Source organism: Oncorhynchus kisutch, linkage group LG6 (assembly GCF_002021735.2).
Source record: "Oncorhynchus kisutch isolate 150728-3 linkage group LG6, Okis_V2, whole genome shotgun sequence".
Taxonomy (NCBI): domain Eukaryota; kingdom Metazoa; phylum Chordata; class Actinopteri; order Salmoniformes; family Salmonidae; genus Oncorhynchus; species Oncorhynchus kisutch.
Window position 1 is genome coordinate 80,085,694 of NC_034179.2, and position 15,543 is coordinate 80,101,236.

Genomic DNA, 15,543 nt, shown 5'->3' on the forward strand with positions numbered 1-15,543 from the left:
AAAGCTGTAGAAGGTGAGAGCAAAGCGCGGCGCCACGGCAACAAGGATAAATTACCCAAAAAGTGACCGCTGTTATCGCTCTGTCTGTTTTCAAAAAACAATAATGAAATAAATAAAAGAAAAAATGTCTGGGAGAAAATGAAATGATAGCGTGGCGGTGTTTTGTGAAATTGTGCTGTCAAACGTTTTTCCTTTCTAATTTCCTGGAGCGAGAATGATGGAGCATGTGCGCTGACAGCTGAATGAGAGAAAAAAAGACTGCCTATTTTTTCACCTCACAAACATTTTTAAGCGACATTTATAAATATAATAATATAACAATTATTCCATGTGAAATGACAATTGACAGATACAGTGACCCTGTGTCAGTAAAATGTTTAGCCATGGACATTTATTGGTGTGTCAAGGATGACAAGTGCAGTACAACAAGTGCAGACCAGGTTCACATACTGTTAACTAGGCAACAAACCTGGTTAACAGGTTTGCTGCCTACTGTCCCTTTGCTAGGGCCTACAGATATAGGATCTTAATTTGATCACCCTGTTGCAGGAAAAGTAAAACTTGTAGTGTCATTGAGGTTTAAAAAGGCTGCTGAAGTTTGTAATTTCCTCTGAAATTTCAGACTTGATTTTCCCTTACGGAAAATGTATCAACCTCTACAAAAATGGCCATTAATTATAATCCACATAATAGTTCACATTTCCTATTGCTGCAGGATTATTTTCCTGCTGTAGCAAACTGTCTCAAATTAAGATCCTACATCTGTACATCTGTTTTATTCTCCCAAATGCTTGTTGAAATATGTAATGGTATTTCAACAATGATTTTATGAAAAGAGCAGTGTGATGTCTTGTCATTTGGATTATACTCAGTCTCTCGAATGATTAAAGACAGGATATTCTCAAGAAAATGGACTAATACACTGCATTCTATCTAGAAATTCAAATCTATATCAGTACATGCTACCTACACCGATAACCAAATGAGGTCGTTCCAGAGATCTTACCTATCAAACACAAGAACATTAATAGTACACTGAATACAAATACATACGGTATGTTTACATACTGTACATCACAATTACCACTATAGAAATCCATATTCCCTGACATTTCTGAGTTACAGCTAGTGAATTGTTCTGAAGTCCCTGGGATATTGTGTTTGTTATGTCCCTGTGTAGGGAGGCCTCATAGGGAGAAGTGGAGATGGCTATGTGGAGCCCTGGTGTGATGGAACAGACCTGGTAGCGTCCCGGCAGCTCCCCGGCAGAGCTGTCACTTCCCTCCCCTGTTACAGGTGCTCCACACAGGGGAACTGGCAGCCCTGACGGACGCCTCCTCCCAAGGATTTATGGGAAATGACAGCTCCAGCTAAATAAAGCCAGAGAGTGGCGAGGGAGGGAAGGACACGGAACTTCCAAACGACCAGCACATAGGGGCTGACACTATCTGGAATTTATTTCCCAAGCTCTGACTGGCAATTTAGTTCCAAAATGTGCTATTCGTACGGTAGGGCTTAGAAACAGAGCAGAGTGGAGCCCCCAGCCCCGGCCTTCTCCTACACACCTCTGTGTTTGTGGGTAATGTTCTACCAGGTCTCTTTTCCTCTGTGTTTGTGGGTAATGTTCTACCAGGTCTTTTTTCCTCTGTGTTTGTGGGTAATGGTCTACCAGGTCTCTTTTCCTCTGTGTTTGTGGGTACTGGTCTACCAGGTCTCTTTTCCTCTGTGTTTGTGGGTAATGTTCTACCAAGTCTTTTTTCCTCTGTGTTTGTGGGTAATGTTCTACCAGGTCTTTTTTCCTCTGTGTTTGTGGGTAATGTTCTACCAGGTCTTTTTTCCTCTGTGTTTGTGGGTAATGTTCTACCAGGTCTTTTTTCCTCTGTGTTTGTGGGTAATGTTCTACCAGGTCTTTTTTCCTCTGTGTTTGTGGGTAGTGTTCTACCAGGTCTTTCTGCTGGCGAAAATCACATTTGCTACATGGCTGACTCTCAATGAATTATTTCACATTTCACTTACTTACCTTTTTAAAGGTTAATCTATTCTACATCAATAATGTCAAAGGAACATTTCACAGCTACAAATGAACAGTCCCCCTTCTTCTAACTAACTCTAAAGGCGTGGAGCATTGGGGTGCTTAAAAACTAAATTTCAAACTTCATATCTTAACCATTCTGCAGCATATCTGAATGCACACGGATCGCCAGGCGACTGATTTTCTTTGCATTTAAATATGGACTATTTTTAATTGAGCAGAAACTGCTGTGTAAAACAGTGCTGAACTAATACTGGGGCTGAAATATCATTACACTGATGGAAGCCGGCCTCTATGACTTTTATTGGCAGCATGCAGAATAAATGTTCAATCCAGACACATCCATGGCTGCAGAGGCAGAGTAATCGACTTTTCAGACAAAATGGTGTGGAAAATGACGTGTTATGCCTAAATCCAACCTGGTGCACAAATGGACACAGTATCAGTCAGATGCACACCAGCATTGGAATTTTCACAAATGTGATTGGACAGATGATACTGGAGGACTGATGTGCTGGACCAGTGCTTCAGATGAAATGACCATTTTCAACCATGTCATCTAGTTCCAAAAATGTCTGCACATTTTGTTCTGTCTAAATAAAATGATGGTTCGGGTCCAAAATGTTGCTGCATGATATACTCGCATTATCTTCCTACACACACATCAACAATCCCACAGGAATTGGAAATTCACCATGTAAGATTTAAGAAGAGGTGAAATTGAAAATATAGAGATTTAACACACATTTTTGAATACAGGAAATGTGAATATTAATGATGTATGAATATGAAAAATAGAGTGCTCCCCCTAAACTAAATGTAACGTACAAGTATAGCACACTGTATATCTCTGTATTGGTGATGCAGAAGTTTGGCCACAGACATTTAGAATTCTCTCCCAAGGAACAGCAGCTCGCCTCGGTCATTTTTCCAAACAGATATCCTGGCGTATTGACAGGGTTGTAATGTTGCCGGAGCGCGGGGGAGCGGCACTCTCTCAACGTTTTTCAATTTGAGAATACATGGTGCTGGTAAAACTACTTCTGGAAAATGTATTCTGATAAATTCTAAATCAATTATATTTAATGACCACTAAAATGCTATGAAAACCATAGAATGTTAAACAAAATAAATAGTCTATGTATAGCAGCCCAGATGTAAATGGTAGTTTCTTCCCCGTCTTTTTTCTGGCAGTGGCGAGAATGATGAAGAACTGTAAGCTATGTGTGTGCACTGCGAAAGCCTGTCAGAGGCGTGACCACATTGGCCAATCAGAACGTTGAAAAATAATCACTAGCAGTTCCTATCATAAACACCATGAGAAGCTTTAAAAGACACGTCCACAGTGGATCAGGCTGGCCAGAGCCTCTTCCTCTGGGATTCGGGGAAGAAGACATTTGCATCCTGTGCCAATTCTTCTCCCTCCTGTGCGCCGCCACCATCAATGGCTTTGGGGACATTGTTCACAGTAGGAGAGAACATGTGCCACGTGAGCTGAGACCACTGCTTAAGGGACAGATCGCAATTTACTGGGGGGAGTGGTGGACCAAAATTGTCACACTTGTTTTTGCTGTGAGGATGGTTGTGTGTTTTTTTATTGGGGACAGGGGAGGGTAGTGTGTTTTTTTATTGGGGACAGGGGAGGGTAGTGTGTTTTTTTATTGGGGACAGGGGAGGGTAGTGTGTTTTTTTATTGGGGACAGGGGAGGGTAGTGTGTTTTTTTATTGGGGACAGGGGATGGTTGTGTGTTTTTTTATTGGGGACAGGGGAGGGTAGTGTGTTTTTTTATTGGGGACAGGGGAGGTTAGTGTGTTTTTTTATTGGGGACAGGGGAGGGTAGTGTGTTTTTTTATTGGGGACAGGGGAGGGTAGTGTGTTTTTTTATTGGGGACAGGGGAGGTTAGTGTGTTTTTTTATTGGGGACAGGGGATGGTTGTGTGTTTTTTTATTGGGGACAGGGGAGGGTAGTGTGTTTTTTTATTGGGGACAGGGGAGGGTAGTGTGTTTTTTTGTTTTTTTTCAAGTGTTGGTTCCATGTTTCATGAGCTGAAATAAAAGATCCCAGAAATGTTCCGTACACACAAAAAGCTACAATGTTGAGCACGAATTTGTTTACATCCCTGTTAGTGAGCATAATACATCCATTTATGACTGTAATAAAGAAAAACAATCTTTCTGATTGGCTTGGCCAGGCTCCCCAATGGGTGGGTGGGCCAAAATCCATAGATTAGGGCCTAATGAACATATTTCAATTGGCTGATTTCCTTATATGAACTACAATTCAGTTACAGTGCCTTGCGAAAGTATTCGAACTTTGAACTTTGCGACCTTTTGCCACATTTCAGGCTTCAAACATAAAGATATAAAACTGTATTTTTTTGTGAAGAATCAACAACAAGTGGGTATCTCGGACCTGCCTGGTGTGTTCCTTGTTCTTCATGATGCTCTCTGCGCTTTTAACGGACCTCTGAGACTATCACAGTGCAGGTGCATTTATACGGAGACTTGATTACACACAGGTGGATTGTATTTATCATCATTAGTCATTTAGGTCAACATTGGATCATTCAGAGATCCTCACTGAACTTCTGGAGAGAGTTTGCTGCACTGAAAGTAAAGGGGCTGAATAATTTTGCACGCCCAATTTTTCAGTTTTTGATTTGTTAAAAAAGTTTGAAATATCCAATAAATGTCGTTCCACTTCATGATTGTGTCCCACTTGTTGTTGATTCTTCACAAAAAAATACAGTTTTATATCTTTATGTTTGAAGCCTGAAATGTGGCAAAAGGTCGCAAAGTTCAAGGGGGCCGAATACTTTCGCAAGGCACTGTAAATATTTAGAATGAGTAGAATTATATCATCTAGAATTATGTATTCTATAGGCTACATCTGTCGGTAAGGAAATTATGAAGTCATTTACATTTTGAGCTCCCTCACCTAAAAAAATAGCACTACACCACTGCATATTGATTGGCTAATGTAGTGACCTATTCAAGCCGGGCAAGCTGCTTCCCCAGTGCGAAGACAAAGGGGCGCAGACCAATAAACTAATATTAATCATCACAATAGGAAACAGTTAAACATTGATTACGTAAAGGACCTTTCACTGAGTGTTTCAACTCTGACTCCAGACTAATATGAGTTCAGTGATCCCCCTGCTCTCCAACACCCTCTTCCCTGTCATATTCACTATCTCTATATCTTCCAGCCGCAGCCTGGAGGAACACCACACAGTCTCACACAGTCTCTCACACACACACACACACACACACACACACACACACACACACACACACACACACACACACACACACACACACACACACACACACACACACACACACACACACACACACACACACACCAGGTTGATCATGGCGCACGGTCACTCTGTAGTGAGGCAAGCTCTTTCCTCATTAGGCCGCGTGCTCGCCACTCTCCAAAAAATAAAATCACTGTCACCAGACCTCAGCTGAAAAACACATAATTGATGTTGTGCCCTGCCTCAATCGGCTCCAATGTTAAACAGCTTTTTTTGTTACTCGTGTGTGTGTGTGTGTGTGAGTGTGTGCACATGCATGCACGTGTGTGTGTATGTTCGTAGTTTGTCAATGTAGAAGACCCCCTAGGGACCGGAGATTCTCAAGCCATCCCAATGCCCCCCCCCCCTCCCTCCCACACACACACACAACACACACACAACAACACACACACACACACACACACACAAATCCATCATCAAAACGACCTGCTGGTAAAACATTTTTCCCCAGTCTACAATAAGATAACAGAAAAGTGCTTTGGTTCTTTTTGTTTCTGTTGTTTCATCTCCCTCTGTTGTTTCTGTTGTGGTATCTCCCTCTGTTGTTTCTGTTGTGGTATCTCCCTCTGTTGTTTCTGTTGTGGTATCTCCCTCTGTTGTTTCTGTTGTGGTATCTCCCTCTGTTGTTTCTGTTGTGGTATCTCCCTCTGTTGTTTCTGTTGTGGTATCTCCCTCTGTTGTTTCTGTTGTGGTATCTCCCTCTGTTGTTTCTGTTGTGGTATCTCCCTCTGTTGTTTCTGTTGTGGTATCTCCCTCTGTTGTTTCTGTTGTGGTATCTCCCTCTGTTGTTTCTGTTGTGGTATCTCCCTCTGTTGTTTCTGTTGTGGTATCTCCCTCTGTTGTTTCTGTTGTGGTATCTCCCTCTGTTGTTTCTGTTGTGGTATCTCCCTCTGTTGTTTCTGTTGTGGTATCTCCCTCTGTTGTTTCTGTTGTTTCATCTCCCTCTGTTGTTTCTGTTGTTTCATCTCCCTCTGTTGTTTCTGTTGTTTCATCTCCCTCTGTTGTTTCTGCTGTTTCATCTCCCTCTGTTGTTTCTGTTGTTTCATCTCCCTCTGTTGTTTCTGTTGTTTCATCTCCCTCTGTTGTTTCTGTTGTTTCATCTCCCTCTGTTGTTTCTGTTGTTTCATCTCCCTCTGTTGTTTCTGTTGTTTCATCTCCCTCTGTTGTTTCTGTTGTTTCATCTCCCTCTGTTGTTTCTGTTGTTTCATCTCCCTCTGTTGTTTCTGTTGTTTCATCTCCCTCTGTTGTTTCTGTTGTGGTATCTCCCTCTGTTGTTTCTGTTGTTTCATCTCCCTCTTTTGTTTCTGTTGTGGTATCTCCCTCTGTTGTTTCTGTTGTGGTATCTCCCTCTGTTGTTTCATCTCCCTCTGTTTTTTCTGTTGTGGTATCTCCCTCTGTTGTTTCTGTTGTGGTATCTCCCTCTGTTGTTTCTGTTGTTTCATCTCCCTCTGTTGTTTCTGTTGCTTCATCTCCCTCTGTTGTTTCTGTTGTTTCATCTCCCTCTGTTGTTTCTGTTGTGGTATCTCCCTCTGTTGTTTCTGTTGTGGTATCTCCCTCTGTTGTGGTATCTCCCTCTGTTGTTTCTGTTGTGGTATCTCCCTCTGTTGTTTCTGTTGTGGTATCTCCGTCTGTTTTTTCTGTTATGGTATCTCCTTCTGTTGTTTCTGTTGTGGTATCTCCCTCTGTTGTGGTATCTCCCTCTGTTGTTTCTGTTGTGGTATCTCCCTCTGTTGTTTCTGTTGTGGTATCTCCCTCTGTTGTTTCTGTTGTGGTATCTCCCTCTGTTGTTTCTGTTGTGGTATCTCCCTCTGTTGTTTCTGTTGTGGTATCTCCCTCTGTTGTTTCTGTTGTGGTATCTCCCTCTGTTGTTTCTGTTGTGGTATCTCCCCTCTGTTGTTTCTGTTGTGGTATCTCCCTCTGTTGTTTCTGTTGTGGTATCTCCCTCTGTTGTTTCTGTTGTGGTATCTCCCTCTTTTGTTTCTGTTGTTTCATCTCCCTCTGTTGTTTCTGTTGTTTCATCTCCCTCTGTTGTTTCTGTTGTTTCATCTCCCTCTGTTGTTTCTGTTGTTTCATCTCCCTCTGTTGTTTCTGTTGTTTCATCTCCCTCTGTTGTTTCTGTTGTTTCATCTCCCTCTGTTGTTTCTGTTGTGGTAATCTCCCTCTGTTGTTTCTGTTGTGGTATCTCCCTCTGTTGTTTCATCTCCCTCTGTTTTTTCTGTTGTGGTATCTCCCTCTGTTGTTTCTGTTGTGGTATCTCCCTCTGTTGTTTCTGTTGTGGTATCTCCCTCTGTTGTTTCTGTTGTTTCATCTCCCTCTGTTGTTTCTGTTGCTTCATCTCCCTCTGTTGTTTCTGTTGTGGTATCTCCCTCTGTTGTTTCTGTTGTTTCATCTCCCTCTGTTGTTTCTGTTGCTTCATCTCCCTCTGTTGTTTCTGTTGCTTCATCTCCCTCTGTTGTTTCTGTTGTGGTATCTCCCTCTGTTGTTTCTGTTGTGGTATCTCCCTCTGTTGTGGTATCTCCCTCTGTTGTTTCTGTTGTGGTATCTCTCCCTCTGTTGTTTCTGTTGTGGTATCTCCGTCAGTTTTTTCTGTTATGGTATCTCCTTCTGTTGTTTTCTGTTGTGGTATCTCCCTCTGTTGTGGTATCTCCCTCTGTTGTTTCTGTTGTGGTATCTCCCTCTGTTGTTTCTGTTGTGGTATCTCCCTCTGTTGTTTCATCTCCCCTGTTGTTTCTGTTGTGGTATCTCCCTCTGTTGTTTCTGTTGTGGTATCTCCCTCTTTGTTTCTGTTGTTTCATCTCCCTCTGTTGTTTCTGTTGTTTCATCTCCCTCTGTTGTTTCTGTTGTTTCATCTCCCTCTGTTGTTTCTGTTGTTTCATCTCCCTCTGTTGTTTCTGTTGTTTCATCTCCCTCTGTTGTTTCTGTTGTGGTATCTCCCTCTGTTGTTTCTGTTGTGGTATCTCCCTCTGTTGTTTCATCTCCCTCTGTTTTTTCTGTTGTGGTATCTCCCTCTGTTGTTTCTGTTGTGGTATCTCCCTCTGTTGTTTCTGTTGTGGTATCTCCCTCTGTTGTTTCTGTTGTTTCATCTCCCTCTGTTGTTTCTGTTGCTTCATCTCCCTCTGTTGTTTCTGTTGTGGTATCTCCCTCTGTTGTTTCTGTTGTTTCATCTCCCTCTGTTGTTTCTGTTGCTTCATCTCCCTCTGTTGTTTCTGTTGTTTCATCTCCCTCTGTTGTTTCTGTTGTGGTATCTCCCTCTGTTGTTTCTGTTGTGGTATCTCCCTCTGTTGTGGTATCTCCCCTCTGTTGTTTCTGTTGTGGTATCTCCCTCTGTTGTTTTCTGTTGTGGTATCTCCGTCTGTTTTTTCTGTTATGGTATCTCCTTCTGTTGTTTCTGTTGTGGTATCTCCCTCTGTTGTGGTATCTCCCTCTGTTGTTTCTGTTGTGGTATCTCCCTCTGTTGTTTCTGTTGTGGTATCTCCCTCTGTTGTTTCTGTTGTGGTATCTCCCCTCTGTTGTTTCTGTTGTGGTATCTCCCTCTGTTGTTTTCTGTTGTGGTATCTCCCTCTGTTGTTTCTGTTGTGGTATCTCCCTCTGTTGTTTCTGTTGTGGTATCTCCCTCTGTTGTTTCTGTTGTGGTATCTCCCTCTTTGTTTCTGTTGTTTCATCTCCCTCTGTTGTTTCTGTTGTTTCATCTCCCTCTGTTGTTTCTGTTGTTTCATCTCCCTCTGTTGTTTCTGTTGTTTCATCTCCCTCTGTTGTTTCTGTTGTTTCATCTCCCTCTGTTGTTCTGTTGTTTCATCCCCCTCTGTTGTTCTGTTGTTTCATCTCCCTCTGTTGTTTCTGTTGTTTCATCTCCCTCTGTTTTTTCTGTTGTGGTATCTCCCTCTGTTGTTTCTGTTGTGGTATCTCCCTCTGTTGTTTCTGTTGTGGTATCTCCCTCTGTTGTTTCTGTTGTTTCATCTCCCTCTGTTGTTTCTGTTGCTTCATCTCCCTCTGTTGTTTCTGTTGTGGTATCTCCCTCTGTTGTTTCTGTTGTTTCATCTCCCTCTGTTGTTTCTGTTGCTTCATCTCCCTCTGTTGTTTCTGTTGTTTCATCTCCCTCTGTTGTTTCTGTTGTGGTATCTCCCTCTGTTGTTTCTGTTGTGGTATCTCCCTCTGTTGTGGTATCTCCCTCTGTTGTTTCTGTTGTGGTATCTCCCTCTGTTGTTTTCTGTTGTGGTATCTCCGTCAGTTTTTTCTGTTATGGTATCTCCTTCTGTTGTTTCTGTTGTGGTATCTCCCTCTGTTGTGGTATCTCCCTCTGTTGTTTCTGTTGTGGTATCTCCCTCTGTTGTTTCTGTTGTGGTATCTCCCTCTGTGTTTCATCTCCCCCTGTTGTTTCTGTTGTGGTATCTCCCTCTGTTGTTTCATCTCCCTCTGTTGTTTTCTGTGGTGGTATCTCCCTCGTTTGTTTCTGTTGTGGTATCTCCCTCTGTTGTTTCTGTTGTGGTATCTCCCTCTGTTGTTTCATCTCCCTCTGTTGTTTCTGTTGTGGCATCTCCCTCTGTTGTTTCTGTTGTGGTATCTCCCTCTGTTGTTTCTGTTGTGGTATCTCCCTCTGTTGTTTCTGTTGTGGTATCTCCCTCTGTTGTTTCTGGTTTCTCCCTCTGTTGTTTCTGTTGCTTCATCTCCCTCTGTTGTTTCTGTTGCTTCATCTCCCTCTGTTGTTTCTGTTGTGGTATCTCCCTCTGTTGTGGTATCTCCCTCTGTTGTTTCTGTTGTGGTATCTCCCTCTGTTGTTTCTGTTGTGGTATCTCCCTCTGTTTTTTCTGTTATGGTATCTCCCTCTGTTGTTTCTGTTGTGGTATCTCCCTCTGTTGTGGTATCTCCCTCTGTTGTTTCTGTTGTGGTATCTCCCTCTGTTGTTTTCTGTTGTGGTATCTCCCTCTGTTGTTTCATCTCCCCCTGTTGTTTCTGTTGTGGTATCTCCCTCTGTTGTTTCATCTCCCTCTGTTGTTTCTGTGGTGGTATCTCCCTCGTTTGTTTCTGTTGTGGTATCTCCCTCTGTTGTTTCTGTTGTGGTATCTCCCTCTGTTGTTTCATCTCCCTCTGTTGTTTCTGTTGTGGCATCTCCCTCTGTTGTTTCTGTTGTGGTATCTCCCTCTGTTGTTTCTGTTGTGGTATCTCCCTCTGTTGTTTCTGTTGTGGTATCTCCCTCTGTTGTTTCTGTTGTGGTATCTCCCTCTGTTGTTTCTGGTTTCTTCCCTCTGTTGTTTCTGTTGTGGTATCTCCCTCTGTTGTTTCTGGTTTCTCCCTCTGTTGTTTCTGTTGTGGTATCTCCCTCTGTTGTTTCATCTCCCTCTGTTGTTTCTGTTGTGGTATCTCCCTCTGTTGTTGGGTCTGTTTTGTGGCGATGCGTATCTGCCCGCTCTCACCTGAGGATCACCCTCTTATTTCTCCTTCACCACTTTATTAACTGGAATGGACTGCTCTATCACAGAGAATATGTATTTAGGGGTTCTTCCTAAAGGCAGTTATTAATATCATAAATATTTGATGCTACTTTGTGTGACCCTGGAGAGACTGACAATGAAAGGGGAAGGCGAGGTATGAAGGTTAACGCTGGGGGACAGGCTGATTAAATGTATACCGGGTGGCTGGGCCCGTTAAACCTTCTAATGAAATGGACTAAATAAACAATGTAGTCATAGAGCATGTTTACGACAGAGCCCGGGAAGACTTTGGGGCATGTTCCTGCCTACATTGAAGTTGTTCTGCGAGATAGAACTAATTCTGTTCCCTCCTGATAAGCGACCTCCAAAATGTTGCAAATGAAGTTGTATGGTAATGCTTTTCATTTCCTCAGTGGCTCCCTGCCCTATAATTAGCATATTTTTCACAGAGGTCTGCAGAGAAACTACCTTTCAAAGCTCTGCTAAGGAAACAACTCAATTCTGTTTTTGTTGTCTCATGGCAGTGGAAAATAACTATTTCCTTCAGTTTCTGTTTACCATATTGCTTTGTTGCAGAGAGTGTGTAAACCATACATCTTGTCTGGGCGAGACTAATATACCATCTTCACCAAAATGTCAAACATAACCTTCAAATATTTATTATGGAACCTAAAAGTAACACTAGTGAACCAACCTTACAATGATTCTCAGAGAGAGAAAACCGAGTGGTAAATTAACTAAATCAAGCTAGCACATATTTGCAAAACATGTAGGCCTAACAGCAATCCCCAGCAGTTTATACTTATACCGTAAGAAGTTGGCATATGTGGAGATACCGTTGCCCGCTTATTAAAAGTTTTGTAATTGCTGATACTCAATACCCAAAGGTCTGCTTGAGAATTCAGAAAATAAATGGAAAAACAGCCAGAAAGCTCAAGGAGCAGAGCAGAACCCTTGAGTGAGTAATAATTTAATCAGCACATCTGAATGTTTAAACGAGTCAAGAATGCAACATTGATGTACCCCGTGAATATACTTTCCCTTACATCTAGCCATGGTTGAATACTTCTAGCCAATGATTTGAGGCCAACATATCTAGTTTGACTTTGCCGTGGTCTAAAACAGTCCCCCAACCAACGCTGCTCATGCATAAAGTGTAATTAAGCCTAGAGAGAGTGAAAAGACTACCACAGCCCTACCCAATATGATTGGTACCGGTTACCAGTGATCTAAATCACTACTTTAAACTGGGTGGTTCGAGCCCTGAATGCTGATTGGCTGACAGCCATGGTATATCAGTCCGTATACCACGGGTATGACAAAACTGCTCTAATTACGTTGGTAACCAGTTTATAATAGCAATAAGACACCTCTGGGGTTTGTGGTATATGGCCAATATACCACGGCTAAGGGCTGTGTCCAGGCGATGCGTCGTGCCTAAGAACAGCCCGTAGCCATGGTATATTGGCCATATACCACACCCCCTCGTGCCTTATTGCTTAAATGGAAGATGCTGCTAGAACACATAAATAATACACAGAGAATGGCATTCACTTAACAATTGGCTTTTTCCTTGAACCAGCCTTCCAAAGCGCTTTAATAACAGCTCAAGTTATGAAAATGATGTCCCAAGGCTGAAGAAGGAATACATAATAGCTTTCTTTTTGATAGTCTGTCTGCTTATAAGAATGTAGATGTATGCAACTAAATGTTTTCCAGCACATAAGGCAATTTGCTTTCCATAAACATCTTCCTCTAAGAAAATAATGAGGGAGAAAATAAATGGGAAAAATGCCTTAGTGTTACGAGGAACATTACCAACTTCTCAGGAAAATAAATTATGAATTGTGCATGAAAGCTGCAGGCAAATTCCAAAATGAAAGTTATATTAATTGAAAAAGCTTAAATGACTCTCTTGTCGGAGGTTTTTTTGGGCCTTCTCTTGGTGTTCTGAATATCATTCTGTACCTCTGAGGATGTCTCAGGTAACTTTCTTTGGGTTTTCAGAGGCTCTGGTGGCTGTGTTATGTAGGCCCCTCAGACGTCAGGGCCTTTGATAGGTATTGATCCTACGCCCTCCTTGTCACATAAGTGGGAGGTAAAGTGGGGCCTTGCAAGAACAAAGCACACACTGAGGAAGAGATGTTGTTGTTGTTGTTTTTTATAAAAGAGTATGCTTCTGTGAAGTTTACCAAAAACACAGGGTTCAGGCCTTTTTTGAGGACATGCTGAAAAGGGAAGTGAGTCTCTCTCTCTCTCTCTCTCTCTCTCTCTCTCTCTGTCCTTGGAGCCATCGATCTCTGATCTCTCAATTCTTTCCCTGTATGCATTCTTTCTGGGAGTGTTCATCACATGCCAAACATGTGCATGACATCTAAGTGCTCTCTCACAGTCCAATGATTCTGGGATTAGTTGACACTTTCTATGCCATGTGAAATGTAAACCGTTTTGAGTCTATGTATAAATGTAATCTAACCTGGTCATGTGTGTCAATACAACACACCTACTCTACATGAGTTAGTTTACATTCAAGATATTACAAGAGGACCATTAAACATCGATTTACTAGCATCATGTAACAGGATACTGTAGTCCAACCTAGACACATTTTGGACAGAGAATACATGCATGGGCCTATGGTACATAAACTTTAAACTGTCTATGGGAATTCCAGTTCTTGTCCCTTTTGTGTTAAAGCTGGAGTAGAAAAGCCCAGGCATTACACCATAGCACATGTGATGTAAACTGTAAGCTGTTCCCCATCCCAAGCATGCTGCTGTGAGTCAGACTGTGGCATTAGGGCCAATTGGATGTGTTTAAAGGAGAGCAGGGCTGTAGACACCACGCCTGGCTCTCCCCTGCCTGCATTACCACTGGAGCTGATGACAAGTGCAGAGCAGCCTTGTTGTGCCTTTAATACAGCGGGAGTATTCTCCAGGGGAAATGCAATCTGTGTCCTCCGAACGGCATTACCCCGCGTGTCAGCCGCTATCACATTATACTCACCCTGCTCCAAATGGGAGAAGGAAATAGGAAATCATCTCAGCCAGAAATGAACCAGAAGCATAATCAAAAAAATGTGTGTGACATCAGTACAGATCTGCACCCAGCCCAGACATCCCCTAGCTGAGCACTAAACAATAAGCAGTGGAATTGCTTGGGATTCTTTAGCGGTTGAAAGAATGTACGCCCCTTTTTTCACCCCTAGGCATCTATTGGCTTATACCAGCTTAGACGTTTAAGATATGAGATAAAAGGGGTATGCTACCCTGATATGTTTTTCACCATGCCTTTATTGCCAATAGAAGGAGACAGCAAGAGCAGAGAAATCCCCAAAGTGTTAGAGAGACATTGAACACAGTGTCTGACCTCAGTTTCTAACATTACTAAATACCTGCCAAAATACTCTCACCACTATAGCTGGAATCATCCGAGCTAAAAGAATCCTGTTCCATATGTATCATCACATGTATTACAGTGAGTCAGAGAATAGTGTAGATAGTATAAAGAGTGCAAGTATCAATATTGTATACAGTGATACAGTAAAACGTATGCTATACAAATACATATAAGTTACATACTAACACTCAATTCCACATACACACACTCCTACACTTCCCTTACTAAAATAGTCTGCCTGTGAGAGACAAAGACACAGCACATAAGAGGATCAAGTTAGGTAGCTATGTATGTGTTTGTGTGTGAGCATGCTCTGCACACATGTGTGTGTGTGTGTCAGCGTTAAGTCCCTGTGACTGAGAGGTGAAAGGACTGTTGTACTCACAGTTGTGCTCGTTACCCTGCGGTCTGTCGGCTTGTCAGAGTTTCATCCTCTCAGCGGTCTGGCTATCCCTTGGCTGGGCAGGGGGCTTTCTGTTCCTCTGCTCTGGACAAGGTGTGGTAGAGAGACTTAGCTACAGACAGAGAGAGAGATAGAGAGCAAAGGAATGAATGCGAGAGAGAGAATCAGAGAGAGAGAGAGAGAGCGACTGAGAGAGTGAGGGGTGTCCTGCGATTGGCCCGTCAGTCCGGGAGAGGGAGCGTTGGTCTCAGTGGTGTCAGAGTCACGAGCGATGAGTCTGTTTGCTCCTATTTAAGAGGCAGTACAGTCAGCCGCTGCATGGATTCCAACAGCACACACTGCTAACGTAGGCACGCTCACTGGCTGCTGCTCACACGCTGCATACACATCACAGTCAGGGAGGGAGGGAGATAAATAAGAAGAGGTGGAGAAAGGAGGGGGGTAAGTGATAAAGGGAGGCAGACAGATACAGAGGGCCAATGACAGCTTCAAGCTGAAGCTTCTCCTTGGCTTCTCATCAATGACAGGTACTGAACAACAACAGAGAGAAAGAGAGAGAGAGAGAGAGGTAGGTATATCCCCTCCACACCACCCTCAGCTCCAAAACACAGACACACACACAGACCCACACGCACACAGAGAATATTCACACAAGCACACAAATCACTTCTCCCCCAAACCCATCTCAATTACCATAGCCGCGGCTAGCAGATGTTTGGGAGTTGTCAGATCTCAAGCTCGGCTCGGGGAGAGCTGTGGTTCTAACTTATCTCATCTTATTTAACTGGCCAGTAATCAGAAAACAGTGGCAAGCTCATTTAGAGTCGGGTTGGCTGTGCAGCGCTGGGGGTGGCGGGGCCACGGACACAGACAGAGGCAAATGGCAATTATCACATCCCAAGTCACAGAACAGCACCCCACAGGTTCCATTAAGGCCATTAGCACTGGGGGCCAAC

The 15,543-nt window shown here is 42.9% G+C and overlaps 1 protein-coding gene across 1 annotated transcript in view; it reads right to left on the reverse strand.

The window, feature by feature from the left end:
• LOC109897631 (RNA binding protein fox-1 homolog 3) overlaps positions 1–14,930 on the reverse strand; it is a 409,231-nt gene extending 394,301 nt beyond the window's left edge. Inside the window, exon 1 of the mRNA XM_031827801.1 lies at positions 14,570–14,930. The gene's annotated coding sequence lies outside the window, so the exon portion shown is untranslated. The remainder of the gene's footprint in view (positions 1–14,569) is intronic.
• Between the last annotated feature and the right edge of the window lie 613 nt (positions 14,931–15,543).